The sequence below is a fragment of the Corvus brachyrhynchos genome, unplaced genomic scaffold, assembly GCF_000691975.1.
Source record: "Corvus brachyrhynchos isolate BGI_N302 unplaced genomic scaffold, ASM69197v1 scaffold14, whole genome shotgun sequence".
Taxonomy (NCBI): Eukaryota; Metazoa; Chordata; class Aves; order Passeriformes; family Corvidae; genus Corvus; species Corvus brachyrhynchos.
Genome location: NW_008239110.1, coordinates 1,068,707 through 1,092,637, shown reverse-complemented (window position 1 = coordinate 1,092,637; position 23,931 = coordinate 1,068,707). Strand labels below are relative to the sequence as shown.

General features: G+C 39.3%; 1 long non-coding RNA gene across 1 annotated transcript in view; it reads right to left on the bottom strand.

Annotated features, from left to right (window-relative positions):
* The window catches only part of LOC108448035, a 28,259-nt gene extending 8,404 nt beyond the window's left edge, over positions 1–19,855 (bottom strand). Inside the window, exon 1 of the long non-coding RNA XR_001863820.1 lies at positions 18,643–19,855. This is a non-coding gene — a long non-coding RNA (uncharacterized LOC108448035). The remainder of the gene's footprint in view (positions 1–18,642) is intronic.
* Between the last annotated feature and the right edge of the window lie 4,076 nt (positions 19,856–23,931).

Sequence of the window (23,931 nt, the reverse complement as noted above, 5' to 3'; positions counted from 1 at the left end):
AAAACTGATATATTGATATCAATAGACTCATAAATTCATTTAGGCTGGAAAAGATGATCAAATTCAGTCATTAACCTAGCACTGTCAAGTCCACCAAGAAAACATGTCCCTTAGTATTCTTTAAATACTTCCAGAGATCACTTCCCTGGGCAGCCTGTTCCAATTCTTGACAACCATTTTGGTGAAGACATTTTTCCTAATATCCGGTCTAAACCTCTCCTGGTGCCACATGAGGCCATTCTTTTTTATCCCATCACTTGTGACCTGGGAAAAGAGAGCAACACTCACCTCACTACCACGTCCTTTCAGGTAGTTGTAGAGAGACATTAGGTCCTCCTTGAGCCTCCTCTGCGCTACACAACCCCCGCTCCCTCAGCTGCTCTTTATAATGCTTGTTCTCTAGACCCCTCACCATCTCTCCTGCTCTTCTGTGGACATCATGTAATACAGGAGAGATGGTACTACAAGAGAAAGGTGACTTGCATGGCAAGTCCTGCTGGAACATTCAAGTCTGTACTGTTTAATAAAGTTACCTCTAGGTAACCTACCTGTTCAATGTCTTCTGTGCAATGCATTAACAACTAAGGCAATGTACTTCCTTGCTCCAATGTTTCAAACAGCCATCTGCCCTGATTTTGATCTACTAAATTGTATCTGCAAACAGTTTATTTGCAATTCTAGTAAAAACCTTGTTATATTTTTCTCTTCACGCTGATTTTGTGAGAAGGCTTTTTATTATCCTTCTAATGCTTCTCATTGAATCGAAGCTCAAAAATCTTCTTTATTTTATTTCATTATGAGGCACAATGTGCTCTGCAGCATTCCAGTTAAAATGATTATAATAAGAAGGGTTAGTACTAAAGGAACTATGTTGCAAGTGTTGTGTGACATTAAAGGTAAATCACACATGGTAAAAGATCACTGAAACATTGGATCACAATGATGTTAAATGGCCCAGGACAACTTCTTCCAGTGAGTATTTATGCATTATAGCATAAAATCCAAATAATTCTCATCATATCCTCACTGATCTGTCAAGCTTGTAGCCAGAACTAGGGACTCTTGCTCCTATGTTCTTGCATGGGATGCTGTGAACAAGACACTGATATGAAAAGTATAGAGAGCACAAGGATGATGCTAGTTTGATAGGGATGCTGACAAAAGTAGGAATTTTGAGAATGATCATACATATATTGAGTAAGAGTCAACAAAAATGAGTCCTTTGGGGAAAGGGTAAACATGGATGGGCTGTTTGGAAGGGGAATAGCACAGAAAAGGAAGAGAACTTGGAGTCAGGGCTATCTGAGTAGAGAGATCTAGGCTCAGTCTGGTAGAACATTTATTATGGTTCCTGTGGAGATGTGATGTCAGTTTTTTCACTTGCATGATGTATGCTGGCTTGTGGAAAGCTTGCTTTTGATGAGAACTTTGATAAGCTTTGGAAGATTACTTGAAAGCTCAGGAGTGTAGTGAGCGTGACAGAGGCAGAAGATATTCTGGATGAGTTGTCTTCCAGAATAGGTTGTACATATTTAATGATTTGATTACACAGAGTGCAGCATAGAAAAACCTCAAGTCTAGTGCATACTTCAATTTAAAACCCAATATACATTGAAATTTGCTTAGCAAAATGTTTGGTCTATTTGGAAGTGTCGGTTGCGGGGGGGTCTGTTGTAGCAAGTCATGACAATATTCAGGTCTGATTTATTTGCTTAGAAGAGTACCCATTTTTGGTGAGTGTCATCTTTAGAATGATGAAGGAGGTCTTGTGAGTGCTCTTTGCAGATCAAATACACTGGAGTATCTGTAAATCATTACCTTTGTGGAGCAAGTTTTCTTGAGGTAAGTATGCTGATCTTTGGTTATCCTATTTAATAATGCATAGCAACACAGATCACTGCGTTCTTGCTCACAACAAACACCTAAACAAGTATACTCCAGACTTTCATTTAGTGCACAAAATGGCATCCCTGAAATTGCTTGGATTAAACAACACACCCACTGTGTACTAAAAAGAATTCACACATGCCATTGATTCAGGACATAAAAATACAGCTACCACTGGGAAAAACTTTTCCACAGGCCAGCTACTTCATCTTTGACAATTCAGTCCTGATACTCAGAGGAAACTTATAAAATACTTTCAAAAGACAAATCTGGGAACTAAAACTCATAATTCTACCAGATGCTTAAAGTCATAGACACAACATAGACCCAAAGAAATATTGTTTTATTTATGCAATAAATAAAATTTCTTCCTTCTCTTCTGATCCTGATGTAATTTCTCAATGTTTTTCATGATTTAGGTGGTATTTCTTGCTCTTTTCCTAGACTGGGATCTAATGATCCTATCACCTATTCTCATGCAAGCTGCATGCTCTGCTCCACTTGTGCTTATTAGATAATGGAAGCTCTTGCTTCCCATCTGGAGGAAAGGCTCAGGCTTTTTACAAGCTCTGTCAGCTGGTCTAATAAAAGGTATTATTTCTTTAGTGCAAACTAGTCTCATTCACATGTTTGGACAATTGTGGCTGTAGCAGCTTACTTTTTTATTCCCTATTATTAAATCTTGACAATCTTCATATACATTAAATATCCCCATGACCCAATTCATTATCCTGATAATTAGATTGCGAATGAATACATAACAACATTCTCATCCTCAGAATACTATAATCTTTTCATGTTTTTATTTTTTCCTGGTTTGTTCCTTGCTCTGGAAACACCTTTCAATTTCTTATCATGAAATAGCTGTAACAAGAATTCAAGCTAGCAAAGCCCATGAGCCTGGTCATGGCAGTGTCTTCCAGAAGCTCCAAGCTTTGCTGATGTCTGATTTAGTGCTGTGCCTTTTAAACTTGCTTAGAAACCAAATCTTTGAAATTTTTTGTACCAAAAAATACAGTACTCTGCCAGCAAGCCTGCCAGCTTATCATTGACATGAACATACCTAAGAGTAGTTAGAGTCTTCTTTTTTTCACTCTAAACATGCAAAAATAGGTTAGCATTTTTCCTTCCTTGATTGTTGCTCTGAATCCCAGACCACTTAATTTATCATTAGTTCCTATTTTCCTGAAATCTCTGTACGGGGAGAGGCCAAAATAATAAAGTCTTCACTGGTTCAGAAATCTTTGGACAGAGAGATCATTGCAAAATTCTTACAAGGACCTTTTAGTACAAGCACCTCTGCAAAGACCCGCACTGAAGGACAGATTGCCTAGGACAGAACTGCTCAGAGATTTAATGGTTTTTACAGTGGCTGCCAGCTTAATGAAAAGATGCTGATTGATAAACGTCTGCCAAGAAAAGCTTGTGAGATAGAGACACAGCTCTGTGAACCTCCAAAAACATTAAGCCAGCAAATGCAAAGCGTGTCTGTATTTCATAGTCAGGGGGCATTTTTCAAAGGGAATATTGGTTGGAATATTAGTGCTTTGCATCACTGGTGCTGTCAGCCAAGATGATTAGCACTTTGATCTGTATGCAATTATGACTACACATCTAATCAAGGGGATTTTTGTGCAGTAAGTGTGTTGAAAGTTGATTCTTTCTGTATGCGTATAGAATGGAAGGTCCTTTTACTAAATCTCTCGTATATTAGGGCTTTACCTAATGATGGTAGCTGTTACATAACTCACTCTGAAGTGTGAAATACAAAGAATGTTATGCCAAGACACAGCATAAGGGTAACACAACCTTTCTTGTCATAACTCAGGAGAGATGCTGGAGCTGGGAAGTCAGCCTGATGTGCGAGCACAAGAAAGAAAAGGTAATGGGAAATAGTAGTGGGCAACTCTATTCTGAGAGGTGCAGAGGAGCCATTTACTGACCTGGCGTGCCCCCTAGAGAGGAGTGCTGCTTACCAGGGGCTCGTGTCAGGGTTGTCACTGAGAGTGAGGTCTCATACCATCCACTGATTATTATGTGCTGCTGTTTCATGTGGGCACCAGAGATACTGCCAGGAGCACTCTGACAAGTATCAAGAATTACAGAGTCCTGAGAGCAGCAGTAAGGGAGTCTGGAACACAGGTAGGTTTTACATCAACCCTCCCAGTCAAAGGGAAATGTGTTTGAGAGGACCAGTCCAATCTGGCAGATCAAGAAATGGTTACAGGACTGGTGCCACAGCCAGGGTCTCAGCTGCTTAGTCTTTGAGACTCATTTTGAGAAACCTGTTCTATGTGGGGCTGATGGGGTTCATCTGTCAGAGAGGACAAAGTGTTTTCTTCAGTCACAGACTTGCCAAGCTGGTCAAGAGGGCTTAAAACTAAAGTTACCAAGGGAGCAGAACCTCAGTCCATCCCAAACCCAACAGTTTGATGGTTTGATGCCAGGGCCAGCAATAGATGCCTAGAGCCTGGAGAGAGGTCACAGGTCAGCAGGAGAGCACCTGAAGAGTAGCACAGGAATTCACAGAATCACAAAATATTTGGAGTTGTAAGACATATGTAAGGCTGGAGTCCAACTCCTAAGTGAATTGCCTGTAGGGGGATCAAACCCAGGCCCTTGGAATTACTAGCACTGTGCTCTAACCAAGTGAGATAATCTCAGGGTCATTCCAACCACTGCAGCCACTAATTCAGCTTCCCTGGGGTCCTCTGTGCAAGCACACACAGCGTGGGGAATAAACAACAGGAGTTACAGACATGTACATGCCTGCAGGGCTGTGATCCTACCGGCTTCAGGGAGATGTGGTGCCATGGCTGCTATGACTGGAGTGCTAAAATAGAAGGATACAGGCTCTTTAGGAAGGACAGAAGGGGAGACGAGGAGGGGGTGTTTCCCTTTATGTCATTGACAAGCTGGAATGTGTGGAGCTTCACCTGGGGATGGGTGAGGAGCTGACGGAGAGCTGTTGGCCAGGATTAAAGGGAGGGCAGGGACAGGTGACATCATAGTGGGGCTCTGCTACAGGCTGCCTGACCAGAAAAACTGAGTGTATGAGGCCCTCTATGGGCAGACAGGAGCCCTGTCCTCGTGTTCTCAGGTCCTGATCCTCATGGGGAAATTCAACCACCCCATCTGTGTTGGAGGGACAACACAGAAAGGCATAAACAGGACTTTTGAGTCTTTGAGTACTTTTGACTTGTACCTTTTTGTCTGGAAATAGATTAGTCATGAGCAGCCTTACTCCCCAAGTCAGAAGCCACTTAAAGATCCTTCTTGCTGCTTGCCGAAGGGTTTCGATTATTGCCTGCCAGAAGACATAATTCTCTAGTGAGATGGCATTTAGTGTCACCACTCCCCCAAACAGCCCTTTCACTGGGATGGAAAGCACATGCCTCCGTTCCTGAGAACTCTGTAATTCTAATTCAGAAACACACTTGATGACAGTTGTCAGCTCATCCCATGTAAAGGCTGACTGTTGCCCTCCATTTGTGAGTTCACTCAGTGATAATGATTGTTAGGAAAAAAGTAAGCTAATTCTCTCTACCAAGATAACTAAAAATTAAATAATAATAATGGAATTAAATTTATTTTACTAAATATTTAACTACAATTAACCGCCCCAAGAAATTGCAATGGGAAGATGTTTCATTAAATGTTGTTTCTGTCCCGATACCAGCTCTCTTCAGTTGTTAGCTCAGTATCTTTCTATGGTGGTGTTTTTGAACTTTTTAAAGCAAGGACAGTGAATGCTAGCCAGATTCCTCTGCTTTCTAAGCACTTTCCCACAGAGAATGCATCTTAAAGAACTGGTCAGAGGTTCTCTCAGCTTGTCAGAGTAGGGGAAGTAATCTTAGCAGATTCTCTCCAATGCTACTTTCTGGATATGAACCTTCTGTAAAGAATAAGTTCTGTTGTAAGTGCATTAAAAATTTAGGTAGGTCAAAGGCTCTGGAAACATAGCCAATGCAACACTGGGACTGGGCTATGAGGAAGTGTTCTCTGAAGGCAGAATTTTTCTATTATACAAAATTATACTGGAGAGAGTGCATCTTCAACACCCTGAGATGCCTTTCTCTTCCAATTGCTGAAACTTGAATGAAACAATCTTTTCAGCACTGGACTTTTCTTTCTCTATCTAGGATGAAGACATAATGACCAAGAAGCAGAGAGTGATGAAATGAAACCTGACACATAATATTCTGCAAGAGAACAAGGTGTTTAAGGGTGCAATATCTACTGAATTTGTATTATTTGAGTGATCCACCAGCAATAACTCTTAGTATTTGTAAGACTGGTCCTCCTCTGGAGATCTCCAAGGAGAATGAGCCAGAATACTGTTACTTGGTTTTAGCAGTGAGAATAATTACTCTTGGAAAGGTGAAGTGCAGTTGTATAATATCACAGATAACGGAAGAGCCTGGTCTGCTGATTCACATGTGCTTTTATGGAAAACTGTCAGCAGGCAGCCCGAGAAAAACTTCTGTGGCACATATAAGGTCTAAGAAAATTAATATAAAGCTCAAGAACAAAGGATATATCAGAAAGCTTTTCCTTAGCAACCTGGTCAAGTGAAGTTGTCCTGATTTAAGCTAATGATGCCCAGCTCACATCTATGCTTTTTATAGTCTCCTTCCATGCTAAAACTTTATTTTGAAGTCTGTGCTGGGAGTATGTTAAGAGACAATGCTTTCTCTTGTTTAAAATTTATATCTTAACTTAACCTGTACTAGTTAATCCATGCAGGCATAAAGTGTGTAAAACTAGCAAGGTAAGGCAATGTACTGGGTTCCTGTATTTCATATCTGATGCTTTTAAGTATTATCTATTTAATGAATATTTGATATAGAAAAGACTGCTTGAATGTGTAGTCCGCATCCACGCCTCAGGTGGAATGATGTGTATTACATTCTTATCAGTGTTTTGTCCAGTCTAGCTTCTGTACTGTGAGAAGGCAAGCATTGTAGCTAGCTAGGGTACACTTAGAGCCCTGATGAGAGTGACTGTGGATGCTCCTGGCTGCGGAGGTGGAAGAAACAAGAAAACCCCTGTATGCTGGTTTTATCCACCTTCTCCAATTTACTGTGCTTGCCTGGGATTATGGACTCAACCACGAAACTAAAAGAATCTCAGCTCGTAATCCTTATCGCTTTGCCCATTTATGCAAAGACAGATCAAAGCAAAGTTGCTAATATTCAGATTTCTTCTGAGTCCTATGCCACTGGAAAAAAAAAATACCTGAGACTAAAAAGGTGACTAATCTAACCTCGGTGGTTAATGACTAATGACTTAGCACTTGTCTGACTGGGAAACAGCTATAAACTTCTCTATAAGTATTTCTCCATATGAATGGAATTTGGTAAAATTGACAAAGATGTCCAAAGAGGCTTTGTTTTGTTTTGTTTTTGTTTGTATTTCTGTTGAAATGAAAGAAACCAAGAAAATTCTTTTCTAAAAGAGTTAAAGATATAAAATACAAACACCTATTGACAGAAGATGTACCATTCCTGTGTTTCTGACAAGGGAATGTCATTGCCACTGGCCTGGCTGTGAAATAGACGGAGGGCAAAACTACCATAGCCTCTGACAAAACTTTCAGGTGGTTCCCTTCCTTTTTAAGCACCTAGATGAAATAGTGCGGAAGTGTGTAATATCCAGCAACATTGAAAGCATTTCTACAATGGCTGCTACTGCCTAACCACTTCCAAAAGTGTATTCATAAATTTGGAAGGATTTGTGGAAAGGAGAAAAAACTAAATTTTAGCTTTGAAAACATGGAAAAATGCACAAATGAGCTCTGACTGCTGATGAGATTACATCAATCATATAAAAATACACAGCTATCTCTGAGAAAAAGCATTATAAATGTAAGGAAGGTATAGCAATAATTCTCATGGATTCAGCAGAAGGTGAATATTTTGAAAACATTACCTGAAATCCTGGATGCCTTCCTCTTGTGGCTGAAGTAGCTTCAGCTGAGGGTAGCAAATACATGACAGAAACAAACCTCCATCATTAATTTCAGGTCCCATTTATGTTAATCTATATGAGTAATTATAGTTTAATGAACCTGAATTGTAGTTATCTAGGTTTGAATTGTGTTAATATACCTTTTCATATGACATATTGTCTATAAATTACATTCAGAGTGTACCTGTATTTTACAAAAAAATACCGTTAATGATCACTTCACCTTGATAGTTTTATAAATCCCTTTGGTATTGTGGTTCCCAGTTTGTTTTATAGGCTTGAGATTTATCCTTGGGCCTTGTGGAAATAGATGCAGTATAGGCTCTCCAGTCTGAAGAAGCCTTTATGAATTTTCTGTGTCTAGCAGTATGGATAGGTATATAGTTATGATCATTAGATCTATTGAATCTGAGCTCACATGTAACAGACACATTTAGATTGTCCTTGATTTAATTATGTACAAACTAGGACACAGGATTCAGAAAAAAATGACGAGTTCAATCTAAAACTAAAGTTTGTTATTCATTAAAATGGTGTACAGACACTGTCCTGTAATAACAATATTCCTTGACAGAAGAAATTACTGATGACTTCATTTCATCTATCAGGAGAAAAAAAATCACTGTTTTCCATAATCTCAGTTTCACAAAAATTTTCTTGAATAAATGTCAGCACCAGTTTGAGGTGACATTTCCTCTCTCATTCAGACACTTCCCATCGTTTCTCAGTGCTGTTGTAAACCCTGAGAAACAGTGCTGCCAATCCATTTGAAAAAAATAGATACCTACACAACTAGACAGGCACAATTGCCAGCTGTGATGCTGTTTCATATCATATATCTATCACCCTTGAGAAAGAAAATTAAATATTCTTGGCTCAACCTCACTAGTTGTATTATTGGGAGGTGAAAACCAAGATTTAGTCGTGGGCTTTTGTTTTGGTTTATTTTTAAGAAGCTGCACAGAAGCTGTCTAACCCACAATTGATGGTAACCCTCCATCAACTGGAGCTACAATTTCCCCAAGAAATAAAACACCAAAATAATACAGCAAAGTTGATGGAGACCCTCCATTAAGCTCCTAATATACAAGAAATTATTATTTAAGTAGCTCTCACAGAATTGGGACCTAAAACAATTCACCTGAAGAAATTATCAAAGTGAGGAATTTGTGTAAAAAACATGGCTAGTGTCTAAGAGTCCTGGGAGATTTAAAGTTTGTGCAAAGCTGTCAGCAAGAAGGTATTGAGGCAATAAGGAAAAAAAAAAAGGCAAAAAAAGACGAAAAAAACCCAAACAACCCCCATGTAAATCTTCAGATTTCAAGTTAGGGTAAGTCTGCAGCCTTTTACTCAATGATATGATTAGAAATTTTCTTAAAATTTTGAAGGAACATTCTCCTCTGTCTCCATTGTAAACACACGACTTTAAAAGAAAGTTGGTATTTCAGGAAGGTGAAATAGGACATATAAATTAAACTACTGTTAGATTTTGTCCCTGGTTCGGGGCTGTGCTTAGCATATCTATAAAATGGCTGGCCTTAAACTGAAGCACACCATTCTGAAGGACAGCAGCTCTGTGTTGACATTTTATGGAGAAGGCAGGTGAAAAACATCAATTGACAAGGCTAAAGTATGGGCTGTCGATGTATTTTCCAGCCAGTTTTGAGGGAATTTCTGTCTAAGTTAGCATCTATCATATAAAAGTCAGCAAATTTTATGATTCTACTCTTGTGTGAAAGTCTGAGTCAACTAACAACACCTACAAGTGGCTGGGGTAGGCAGGCATTTTCAACAGATGTTCTCAGAAGGATGCTCATAAAGTAGGTGCCACATGGGCTTTGATTCTGGACACTCCTGAATGCTGAGGAAGAGTAGATTGTCATTTTATAACACACCTATAGTAAAAAAAACCCACTGAACATCTGCACTATTCTGGAAAGCCAGAAAACATATTATTGATAATTAATTGCAAATCTGCTTCTATTTTGAGGAGGTGATGGAATGCAGCAGCCTCATTAGCTTCCTGCCTGTGCAACCATCAAGGAAATCAGAGCTCCTTGTGTCACTTCTGTCCCACCTACTGACAGGAGGTGATATGTGTGAAATAGTTCTCAAAATTATGGCTTCAAAGGACAGGTTTCAACAAGACCAAGCAGTGAATGTGTAAAGGAAACAGGCTCCTCCCTTGGCCTAGGCTGTGTGATATGAGTGACAATCCTGTCATTCCCTGTTAAACACCTGAAAAATCTGACTCCAGTTTTGTGAAGTTTGTCTTGTAGTTTTGTCTGTGACCTTCCTACTTCTTAGGGCCAGACAGCAGAAGCAATTAATACTTCCCCCCCCCCTTTTTTGTTAAGAGGCTGCGAACCCTTTACCAAGAAAAGTCAAAGATATTTTGGTGTTTTACTTGAAAGAATTTGTAAAGTTCTAGAAACTGCTTTTATTGTTGCCCTTATTACTTCAAGGCATGTGATTTGATTATTATCTGAGAGTGACCAGGAGACTATAGCACATCCTTTTAGATTGCTTCAGCACTTACATTTTCATGCCTTTTTTCGTACTGGTCTGACACAGGTATGTCAGGGGCTAATTTCCAGTAACAGCCTCTAAATATTGTAGACCAGGGCATCTGCTCGGTAACTTAGGCAAACATTAACAGAAAAATTGAACCTAAATATTCCAGGATCACTTGAAATTCTCTACCTAGTTTATCAAGAAGTACAAAGGAGGAAGAAAATATATTAAAATTAAAAATGCAGGTCTTTTTTTTTTTAAATTTTTATGTTCCTGCTATTTGATGGTACATTATACATATTTCTCAGTAATAGAGGGTGATGCTCAATGAGCACCTTTGTGAAGAGGCCAAATTCTCTCTTAAGAAGTTGCAAACAATTTTGAATAGGGCATTGCAATGGAATGGTCTTCATGTATGCAAACTCTGCCCTTTTTGCTCTTTCTGTGATCACTTGGAGAGCCAGAAGTTTTCATACATCATGGATTTGTGATTTTATATTGATTTTCTTGTTGCTTTTCATATCTTTTGTTTGTGTATTTTTGTTTTTGTTTTTCCTGTGAACACTTCCTCTTTTCCTGTATTTCTACATCATTCCCTATAACAGTAATTTTTCTCAAAGCATTCAATAAACTAATGATTGTGCAATTCTCTGCTCATTATTTTCCCACTGCTTTTAATCAGCAAATTCATGTTGTATGAAACTACAATAAATTATATGTATTATACAAATCTGCCTGTGTGAAAAATACTTACAGACCTCAGTATTGACACAAGATGAAGAATACTTTAACATTATGCTGTAAATAATTTGTATTTGCACAGTGTATTAGTCCTACATGGGTTGTGCTTGCAAAAACAACAAAGTACAGTGTGTCTTTAAATTCTGATTTTCTAAAAGCAAAGCAACTCAAATGGTCAAAGAACTTTTAAGAGTAACAATTGCATCCAGTTCTGAGGCCCCCAACATAGGAAAGATGTGGAGCTACTGTACTGAGTACAGAGGAGGGCCACAATGATGATCAGAGGGCTGGAGCACCTCTTCTATGGAGATAGACTGAGAGAGCTGAGGCTGTTCAGCATGGGGAAGAGAAGGTGCCAGGGAGAGCTTATGGAAATCTTCCAGTACTCAAAGGGGTTTTACAAGAAAGAGGGAGAGGGAATGTTTACAAGGGCATGTAGTTATAGGTTAAGGCTATCACTATGTGTCCTTCAAACTGAACTGGCTTGAAACTGAAGGACAGCAGGTGTGGATTAGATGTCAGAAATTCTTTTCTGTGAGGGTGGCAAGGCACTGGAACAGGTTTCCCAGAGAAGTTCTGGATGCCCCATCCCTGAAAGTGTTCAAGGCCAGGTCGGATGGGGCTCTGAGCAACTTGGTCCAGTGCAAGGTATCCCTGCCACAGCAGAGGAATTGGAACTAGATGATCTTTAAAGTCCTTTACAACTCAAGCCATGCTATGAGTCTATGATTCTGTGATTCTATGATTCTATGATTCCATGATTCCATGAAATGTGGTCTTGGAAACAATTATAGGTGTTCTTAGCTCTGCATAAAGTTAGAGTTTGATATTGTCATTGGCTTTACAGCCTTACTCAGAAGAAGCTGAGGAGTATGATACTTCTTTAGCACCCACTCTACTTTCCTATGGAAACATTGTGGGAATCATTCTGGGGTGCTCCAAAATGCAGGGCCACTACTGTACTTTATGGCAGCCTCAGCAATCTTTTTTTCTACTCTTTGTTTGGGCCCTGAGAGCATCAAGAGGCTCTGCAGTGTCTCTGCCCTTCCTGGAGCTCTGGCTGTGGGCACTCAAACCAGCTCTGAGATGATGTGGCCAGGCTGTGTGAGCTGTGGTCCCTCCACTTGGGAGCCGTGCTGGAGTTGGAGCCCGTGCCTTCAGCTGAACTGAGGATAAACCAAGGATTGTGCCTGGCCATGAACCTTGCTGATGCTTCATTTTTTGGCTTGGCAGCAGCTGAGCAGGAGCAGGGCTGCAGAGGGCTGGCTCTCCACCAAGCACTCCCAGCATTTGGCCCCTCAGGTACTTATGATGGTACTGCCTCTTTTGTTCAGTTAAAAGCAAATATATTTACAAGATCTTTACCCCCCTGGAATATATCTCTTCTATTTTAAAATACGGTAAATAAAAATATCTTTGATACAGGACTGTGGAGATCAAGCTTATAAGGTGAAGCAATTTCCCCATTATAACAGGAGAATGAAAATAAGCAATATGTAAACTCCTCAAGGACAACATATAATAATATTGAATACTAAAGAGGACACTCAAGGCTACTGCTTGATAGATGGCAAAGCTGAATGAGCTCATATTAACTCTTATCTCTTAAGCAAATTTAGTGCAATGATTGGCAAAGTCCATTGTGTTGCTGGGAAAGACAGCAGATGAAATTATCTTGGATTTGTATATTAAACAGCACAATTTTTCAAAACAATAGCTCCCTGTTCTGGTAACTGAGAGGATGTATTTGCTTAGCAATTATGACTTAACCAAACAGTGAACAGTAGATTCTAAAATAAATGCACATATACAGTAAGCTGACAAACAGAAAATGGCCCGGGAACAGAAATTGTAAGGACTGTGCTCCATTCAGTCAGAGTCTCACGATTGAAATGCTAGATAAGAACTTGCCACACCTGCTTTCAAGTAACCTATTGGGCATTAAGTTTGTGGGTTCACAGGCAGTACAAGGTAGGCACAGGAGGAAGAATTCAGTCCACAAATCATTTGGAGTCCACCTTTTCCAAGAGCACTCCTGAGCCATACTTAGATATTGCAGAGGATATAGTATGAGCTACTGTTTTACTCAAATACTGAATTTCATTTGGATTCATTTGGTTTAGGAATTGCCGCCTTCTGAACATATTTTTATAGAGAAAATAAAATCATTCATGTTCAGATCACCCAAATGTAGAGAGATAAGAAAAGAGATTGATGCTTGTCTCACTAGACTCCACTGAAAACTCACTTTTGCATATTTTACTTCTTATTTTGAATAGTTGGTAAGTACAATGGTGCTTAAGAGGTATTCAAAGATATGCACTGACTTGAGGGCTCTGTTCGGACAACATATCTTTTCATTAAGATATATTTAATGAACTTTTCACTATATTTCACTGTTCAGACTACTTGATCAAATACTTTAGTGCATACAATTTCTGTCAGCTGTTTACAAAATAAGACCCTAGCTTCCTGGGAAAATATTGCAGAATGTGAATCCTACTGTTAGTTGGTGTGATTACATTTTCTTTCACATGTTTTGTAAATTAATACAGAAATCAGATAATAAAGAGATTCAGGCAGAGGCTTAACACAAGCCCTTCAGCTATCTGGATGATGGCTGCTGCAGAAGAACTGATAGAGGGTAGAAGAGAGCAGTTGTTGAAAGTGTGCTTTGTTTCCTTCCTAGGCTACTTGGTTTTATTATGGCATTCTTTTTTTTTTAGTCAAAAGGACACAGCTTTAATATTTTTCATTAAATATCTATGGATTTTTTTTTGCCACTCCCTGCAAGAAGGGGAGTCTTTCCCTTTTGCTAATGAGAAGACATTACATTCTGTGTAATTTGATTTATATAAGAATCTCTGTGAGGTTGTAGCATTTTAGGGGGCTATGACACAAAGACCTATTCATTGTATGTCACACATAAAAAAGTGATTGAATACATATTCATTACTTTGTATTTTTTACTTAAGAGGAAAAATTCCATCTGTCCCCCTTGCTGCAGTTTAGTTTCTGTGGTTTATATCCTCTATTTTAAGTGAATATTGAAAGCAACATGCCAACAGTATAACACTGCATAGATTGAAATGAAACTATGCTGCATAAACTAAACAAATGTAAAAGAGAGTGTTTAGAAATAGAAAAGCATTGCTGTTCTCTCCTCCCTCAAGCAATTCATGCTGACATGGTAACATCAGCTGAATCCAAGTGAAAGATTTTATGCAGGCTCCTTGGAGCACACTGTTTTTCAATTTTTGAAATGTTCAAAGGTCTGACATGGCTGTCCCCTGAGTTTCCTGATAGCTATGTTCCTGCAGAGACAATGAGGATTTTACACAAAGTTTAATACAGACTTCAGAGAACTGCTGTGTGGCTGTGCTATAATTAGAGGAAGGGTTCACTTAAAATTAATACATGCAACAGAAGCCCTGAAGCACCAGACAGTTTGAAGGCCTCCTAAGAATGAACTTTCACTCAGCATAAAGGTAGCACTGGTAATCCCCACAGCGCCAAAACAATCACAGACAAAATGCACTTTATGTTATTGAAAAAGTACTAAAAAAATCCAGCTGTTCCATATATCTTCCTTGGCTGCCTCAGGATAAGAACCAGAGTCAAAAAAAAAAAGCCAAAAGCAACAAACCACACCTCAGTCCATTTAGTTGTATTTGGGTGAAGATTGGTACCAAAGGCCAAAATTACTTTCCTTACATCTCTGCTTTGCACCTGGAATAATTTAATAGGCCTCTGACCTTTTATTAATTTAACTTTAAAATTCAATTCCCTGATCAAAGGCATCACCCACTTCCTTTGCTTGATCAGATCATCTGTAACATTTACCCTCCGTGCTGTCTTTGACAAAATAACCAGTTATAGAAGCAAGGACCAGTACATGGTATGGCTAAGATGCTCCCTTGTCAATGTTCTTCCCGTCCCCCTCTTAGTCAAGGAATCTTGATGCCTTCCTTTCACCATGGTATAGCATTAAGAGGGAAAGTAGAAAGTGTCCTTCCTTAATTTAAATAACTTGTAGCACAATACTAAGAAAGTCTTTCTAGAAAGATGTAGGTTACAGGACAGCAGATCTGATTCTCCCACTTTCATGACAAATGTTTAGTAGGCTCTTTTCTGAAAGGGAGAGCAATTTTCACCCAAGCCTTGCCCTCAAAAGAAAGCAGTTGCCATAATCATGTTTTTGAAGCAGGACAATCCCTTTGCTGTGTCTTAGAAATGCTCTGAGAAGACCGACATCTCCTTCTGATAGATGCTTGTGGGACACCAAGTCAATCTAAGCACTGAACTACTTAGCTATGCTAAGATTGTCTTAACCTGGTCACATAAAAAAGGGAGAACTCTATGCACCAGAGAGACTTGGAGTTAAAAAAATGAAACAAAATGTGTTTATTGATTGAAGACTAAGCAGCTGCCCTTTGAGTGGAGGAAGAAGAAAGGAATTCAAATTGCAGTTTTGAGTCTGGTGCTTACCTTTGACATAAAAGCACATGTCCTGTTTCTGGATTTTATTCAAAACCTCTGTCCACATGAAACAATTTCAGGGGTGAAAACCCTGCAACCACAATTACATACGAAGAAACCAGGCTCCATCCCCAGCACTGATCCAAATCCAGCAAAAGCTCTTCTGCCTTTTATTCCTCTGACATAAACTAAGAAAACAAACAATCAGAAGTTCACAGGAGCTGTGGGAACAGTCAGTTTGGTGGGATGGGCTTTTCACACCCTCAGTCAATACAGCTGTCTGGGCTGGCACAGCCTCCCTTTCTGCTCTCGATAGGCAAGATAATGTGAGCAATGGCTCAGGACACAAAGCAGCGAGAACTGAACGGGCACAAGAAACAGTAGTGAAGTTTTTATAAAAATACGAAAGGAAAATAAGATGAAGGGAAGAACCGGCCATAGTGGGGAGTACTTCTGGTCATGCCTAAGTGCCAACATACAGTGTTGTCCTGTGCACTAAGAGCCAAATGGAAAAGGAGGAAGTCACATTGTCATTCTGCCTCCAGGCAAACAGGATTTAGGAAATCAGTGAAATTCAGATGCAAGAAAAATCCATTTCATGGTGTCCGCTACATGCATCAGAGATTAGGAAGGGAAGAGAGAAAGATAGAAATCCAGACTGACACTTTGAAAATTTATTTGGGCCATGCAGGCTGTGTGAGGAGAGCTAAATGTTATCTTTAGCTAGAATGGCTGTGCAAGCTTAGCCTGAGCAGTAATTTCCAAACAGTGATCCATTGGCTGTCCAACCATCACAGACAGACACCTGCACATACACACACACTTGACAGTGAACATGAAAATAATTCAAAACAGGGAGCTGAAAACTGCCAGATCATCCTAAATCCTAAAGCTGTTCAAGAAGAAGCTGTTCAAGTGCAAACTGTGAATTTCTGTGATTGGAACAATGATCATGGCCAGCAATCCTGACATCCGCATTCTCTCATGCTACAGTGGGAAAAGAAGATACTGCATTTGAGCAGTGTGACTGGGATAAATGAGAAGTGACATGCTCTAGAGAATGTATGCATGTATAGACAAGGTCATCAGAGCACTCCTGCTTATCCTTCCTCAGCGCCTTGCCCCCAACAAAATTGTCTGACCCCATATTCAAAAATGGTGAAAGGAATGTGCCTATATACAGCAGCACTAACTTAACTTTGAAGCAGAGTACAATGGTATTTTGAATGCTATTGTAAGACTAAAAAAAGCATAAAATAACTCAGGAGCCAGCTTAAAATGTCTGGTGAATTCAAACTTTTATGCTCCTTTATGCTTTTATATCACTAATTCCTGGGTTTAAAAAGGTGCTCCCCACATATATGTTGTAATATTGTCATATTAGATTATTATACTCTTACAATTATGCATTATATTGTAATTACAAATTATTATATTACGAGTAAGCTATACATGTACCCTTAGCATCTAGGACAGGCTGGACATGCTACTCACACAAATTCATTTGCCTTTCCCTGCATTTGTTCTGCATTTGACTGTATACAAGGCAAGATTTTTTTATAAAGTAAAAACCAACAGTAGAAAATGAATAAACAAACAAAAAGACTAGGTTCTATACTTTAGGTGCAAAAGTAAGACCATTTTCATTAATTCCTGCATATTAAAATTTTCTTTTCTTTTCCATTTCTCTTTCCTTTCTCCTCTCCTCTTGCAAACATTTGGCTGATGTTGGTAAACTTCAAGGAAAAGCCCAAGTGTCATACTATTATATTTTAATATATTTCAAGACTCACCTCCTATAACACACAAATATTACGTTCATACCATGATATTTGCATTTGCAATACCCTTAAATGCCAAAGCTTCATTAAACATGATTCTGCAAATGTTGCCCAGCTTTTCCCAAAGCCAAGAACAAGTCTAGGCATATACTTAAAACTAACAAAACTAATGAGGTTATACATAGAAGAGTTAACCTTCATTGATGTAAAAGAGCATAGAAGGATTCAAAATGCTATCTGAATATTAACAAATTTATTAGTAGTCTCTGGAGAGAACTCAGATTTCTTGCAAAGATAAGGGTCACTCTCAGAAACAAAGGTTCTGAGAAAAAATTCTGCAATATTGAGGATGAGCTTGGGAAATGCTGAACCTGGGGTGTCTGACTTGGTCATACCATTTGCTGTCTCCATCTAATCACATTTCAGAAGGTCAAGGTCCCTTGTACAGCACCTGAAACAGAAAGTATTTGTGGCCACACCTGGCCATGAAATTCCCTGGTCAACACACTTTCAAAGGGATTGTGACTCTCCTTAGTTTGAGTTCAACCTCTTACATCTCAGTGAAAAGTGATTCTCCGGTTTGAGAAATGAAGACTTCCTTACTCAGAAAGGTTCTCTAGACCATCCAAATGTAACCTCTGCAGTCAGGATCTGAACAGAGGGCACCACTAGCCACTATCCTCACTGCTTGAATTCACAAAACTTAGTTTTAAGTTAAGTGACAAATAGCTTTGCTCTCAACCCAATCTGTGTCAATAGCTTAACAATTAGAAGAGCCTCCAAGGAAAAACAAGAATGTATTTGGAAACCAAATGCTCAGAAGACACTAGAGGCTAGGGATCTTTCTTCATACATGATTGTTGAAATTACAGCACACTTAAGTAACAGCTGGTATCACTTTTTCCACCTGTGCTTTGTATTAGAATGGAAAGCTCTCTCCACCAGCAAATAAAATACACTCTCAGTCTTCATCTGTTGCTGCTGCTGGCTGACAGAGAACATCCTGCAGCCACACTGCTGAACACTCTCACCATCAACAACAGGGACACATCCAGAATTCCATTTGGAAGTTATCTGTTGATGATGTTGGTGCTCAAACTATACCCAGAAGTGACATAACAGCTAAGGCACAGACTCAGACTGGCAGGGAATCTGAGACGTTTATTCAAAGAAACGAGATGGTTTTATACACCTCTTCAAGACCCAGTATTTCCTTATATGGTATTTTTCACTAAGTGGCCTATCTCACATTGCCATGTCAGTAACACACCTCTCAGTGGTCCTGTATGGGAGGGAGCACTCGCTGTTCACCCGTCCGGCAGCTTCTGGCAGGCTCCTATCCGCAGGGCTCTGCTGTAGGGCATCTCCTCCCTCCAAGGTCAGGTGGAGACAAGCTTCTCTGTGCTGCCATGGTGTTCTGCAGGTGTGTCTCACAGCCCCCAGCTCAATTCCATTCTACCTCTCCCCACACAGAAACTTGAAACATGAAAGGCGCATTAGCATTGGCTAAAACTGTGCCAGGTCCGTCGTATGACATCAACAGCATAGGTTAGCAGCAGAAGCACCTAGAAATATTCCCTAGAATAATTTATTTTACTTACACAGCAAAGCCTTCAAGGGTAATTTGGAAATGAGAGATTTCAGTATTTCTCCACTGTCTGTGGAGAGGGTGCAGGAAAACAAGGCTTAGTGAGGTGCCTATTGTAAAGAATTATGGATCCAGGCTTGGCTGCCTACTTTGGGACAGGAGGCAGCAGATCAGGATATTACAGTGCATGTGGGGCTTCTTGAGATGAAACACCAAAGGCATTTTGCTGGTCCAGACTGAAGATTTTTTTACTTCTGTCTATACTTAGAGTGGCCCAAGTCACAACAGGCCCAGGCACACCACACACTCAGATTCAGTTCATGACTGTGCTTTGTCAGATTCAGAAACTACCTTCTACCAGTGATTGGATTTGGCAGATGTTTTCTGAAACTCTGTCACATGCTGAACACGCCAACCCTGCTGGCAGGTGCTGTTTTCCCTCCAGGACAGGTTTTGCAGCCTATGCAGAGCTTTGTGCCAAAGCAGACAGCCTGCAGTCCTGTGACCGCAGCAGAGATGTGCCTCAGGGGAGCCACAGGTAAGATGCTTTCCACCCCAGTCTTATCCATTTATTTTACTAGACAAATGGATTAACTAACTCTGAAGTACTAAAGGTCTCCTTGGGTAGCAAATTGCCCTTAGCTTCACTGGTTTCTATGAGAACTGACATTGCTCAGAAACTCCCCAGTTTTGCTCAGCACCTTGCAGCACTGTGTCCTAAAGGATTATCATGGGTGTGAACTGAATACAAACAAAGCAAGACCCATGACATTATGAAAATTCTATCAGAGATATGTCTTTTAAAGGTGTGACAGAAACAAATTCAATCCATTACAAAATGTGAGACAAAATTAGACACCTTGTCTTGACATTCACTTCTGTCAGAAAGATCAAACATGGGAAGAATAAATCTGTAGCTCATATTAACTAAGCTATGAGCATTTTGTTAATTAAAGAGACATATATGACCTTCCTCAGAGCCACATTGTCTGGTCTTGAACACCTCCAGGGATGGAGAATCCACAAACTCTTTGGGCAAATTATTCCAGTGCCTCACTACCCTTATATTACAGATTTTATTCCTAATATCTAATCAAAATCTACCCCCCTTCATCTTAGGGCCATTCCCCCTTGTCCTACCACTACAAGCCCTTGTAAAAAGTCCCTCTCCAGCCTTCTTGCAAGCTCCCTTTAGGTACCACAAGGCTGCATCGTAAGATTCTCCCAGAAATTTCCCTCTGCCTCTGACTGACAGAGACTGATCTACATAGCAAGATCTCATATAACTATGTTTTTATTCCTTTCACAAGGTAAAACAGGACAGTTACTAGTGTAGTCTGAAGAATTATAAATAATATAATAATAGCTTGAGGCAGTTCCCGATTTATTAGAGAATAAAAATAATTTTCAGGCTAATTTCTGAGGCAAAAAGCCTCAGAGTTTATTAGAGAAGGATAGGATTAGTACTGGTAAATTATCAAGAAGCAACCTCAAGCTATTACTAGGATGAAATTTTAATTAAATAATCAATTTCAAAGACATTAAGAAGACTTGCAAAAATGAGTCATCAGATTAGAAAGGAAAAGCTTAACACTTAGTTAAAAATCTAAGCCTATTTTTTGGCTTATTTTCTGTTGTGTGTTTTCTGAGTGTATTTTCCTTTGCTTTTGTTCTCTTTATTCCATTCTCATTTCTCCACTCCTCAACTTCAGCCAAGCCCTTGCTGCCTCAGGAAAATGAAATATATTTGGAATGGATTATTCACAGAAAGTACTTTGTTCTAAACCTTCTCCTAAAGCTGTCTGCTTTCACCAGTATTCATGCAAAGAATCAGGGCAACAAGGTTTTCTAGTTCCTTCATAACACCATTTTTAGATATGTAAAATGAAAATTATATGAATATTCCTTCATTATTTATCAGCTGAGCTGGGACAGAAGGGCTAGATGATTTCCAAATAAGACAAAATACTGCCAACAAAGGAACACATCCACAAAGCACTGGTCACCTGTAGATCTCACAGTGCTGTAAAAAGAAAAATGAATATTATTAGTCTCAAACACCAGGCCAAAGCTGGAAGAACAAAGTGGGAACGTGGCTTTTTAAAAGTCATGCTGAACACTAGTGACAGCATCAGGAACAGGGTACTTGACTAAATCATCAGGCTAATTCTTCAGGTCCCATAACAAATGGCTTCTCCTGGCAAAAGTGCTACTTGCTTGGTAGAAAGGCTTAATAAAGGCCAATATTAATTTTATCTTCTCAAAAGAATGTAAAAAAATTGAAGAATGTGGCACCAAACATACATGTGTTACTTATTATTACATATTTCTCTCTTTCCCAAATATTTTGAGTAGTCTAGATGAAAGGAGATGAAAGATCAGGAAATACCTTAACACTGGAAGCACAGGTTACAGCCAAGTAATGAGAAATTTCAGTGTCTCATAGGTATACTATGTACTGAGTACATGCATTACACAAAGGTGGCATTACAGTGAAACATCACCCTTTCTTTAATCCTCTCTCACTCAGCTCTCCCTCCAAATCCAAATATTGCTTCAGGAAAAGCTGGTATTGGTGTGCAACAATATCTGTACAACCTTCTTGTTTTGACTGTCCTGGACAATTCAGTTAAATATTACTGATGATGCACTTAAACAGAAATAAATACAGTTTATTTCTGGAATAAGTTATACTTGTGTTTTGAATGTTTATTTGCCTTTTTGCCCATTTTCAATTTTTAATCATGTGCAATGACACACTATTTTGAAAGGTTCTGCTAAACTAAATTTATTCCCTTCTCTGCATTCCATTAAATGAAAAATACTAAGAGATTTCTTGAAACTTTTTTTGAAAAAATTAGTATGTTTTGCCTGTGAAATTATATTAACTAAGGTGCCCAAAGATTTTTAATGCCCCAATGTTGTTTGAACTCCTAAATAGCTCCTGTAATTTATATCATGGATACTTTTGCTTATTTGGATAAAAAGTTATAAACTAGTTATGCTTTTTAAAATTATTATAAATTAATAGGAAAAAGGTAATATAAATAATGTTATAAATTATGAGGCAAAAAATATAATAAATTAATGGAGTATTAGCAAAACAGTACATAAAATGCTCTAGGTATGGCATAATTTTGTAATTAATACTGCTGGCATTCCACTTAACCAGGGCAATTTAATGCAATATATCTATGTTAAGTGCTAAATAGATTGCTGAGATTTGTACAGACTATAGTTTGAGACATTAATTGATTGCCAGAAGAAATGAATTAATGAATAAAAATGTTATTGCAGTCACCCTAGGAATGGTGTTGGAGCACTTGTTCTCGATCACAGCTGCCTTTCAGTTTGCATTGGTTTCTAGTTCCGTTCTGTACCTTCCTGGCCTAAGTCAGTTATGCAGCCATTGGTGGTGCTGGCCCCATTTTGCCTGAGGGCACCCACAGGAACTGTTCTGGAAGTGGATATAAGAGCACCTAGCTCCTAGCTGCCTTTTTGGAAGGGTCTCAGGCCTTTCTCCTCTTCCACCCTTGGACCAGCAAAGAACTGGCATGTCCTGGGAGCTCTGGAGTTGCTGAATTTGTGTGGGTTGCTTGGTGCTGCTGAAGTCTGGCTGCTGCCCTGCACACCACTCACCCTGGGCACATGCAGTAGCTCAGCCTTGCACACACGCATTGCATTTGGTGCTCCCAGTGTACACAACTGTTTTCTTGCTCCTCTGCTGAACAGCAGTGAGCCCAATGCTTCCAACAGGTAACCAAGTTATTGTCTGTATAAAAGTCCATTGCCACATGAGCGTGCCATTTACACTGGTATTTATTGTTATAAAGCCACAGCTGCTCTGCACATGTGCAGTGGATTTATCATATGGGACAAGATAACCTGCAGTATGCAGTTCTCTCCTCTGTCAGACTGGGAAGTTACAAAATGTGCCACAGCTCCAGACTGAGCTTCATCTGAACTCAGTAACAAAACCTGCAGAGATTGTATACCCATCAAAATTATTTATTTTTTTTGTTTTAAAACAAAAGAAAGTAAACTGAAGCACTTGGCTAACATTAAGAGGTGAATAAAGGGCTTTAAGGGATGCAAAGAATTAAATGCATCTCTGCATCTATATAAAAAGTCTATGGGAATAAGTATCCATGTGTGCATAAAGCTACTCTATAGTTACATCTTAAAAACAAATTCATTTAAGAGCTCTATGAGGAAATCAACTTTGGTTACCCCACATACAACCAATGAATGTCTGCTTATGGTATGGAAAAGAGAGCAACGTCCTAAGGATGTCTGAAAACACAGTACCCAACAACCAAGCCATTCGTAAGCTATGCTAGGAAAGAGAAACGTACTGGAAAATGCAGTAAAGCCTCATTTCATACAAACTGCTTCTTGTGCAATACTCCTGTTCTTGAGCAATAGTTCTGACAGTAACAAGCAATCCACAGTATCCATTTAGCAATTTGAGCAAAGAAGACATAAAAGGAAATGGAAGTAGTCACATAAAATCATGTTTTTTCCAAAGTCTTTCAACTGCAAACTTCTAAGGTGATTTTCCCAGTTTTAAACCATGCTTTTTCTTCACTCTCCATGGCACAAGCCTTGGCTGAACCCAGCTAACTCAGGATTCCTTAGTGTGTGCACTCAATAACTTGCCCAACCATTGTTATTTTCACAAAGGGAACACCAGCTAGATAGTAGCAGTACTTCCTGCTATTTTTGCTGTTCTTTCACTCTTCTGACAGTTCATGTCTCAACCTTATCCTACTCCCTTTAATCTGCTTCCTTAGATCCTCACCACCCCATACTCTGTCAGACTTTCTGAATTTCATTGTGCAATTTCTTGTCCGTAATGTATTTATCTGATTTCCTATCTTGTAAGTCTTGTTCACACATTAAATGCCATCTGAGAATTCAGGCACGCTCAGAACTTTGCTCTTACTGGCAGGTTAATACCTATTCAGAAAT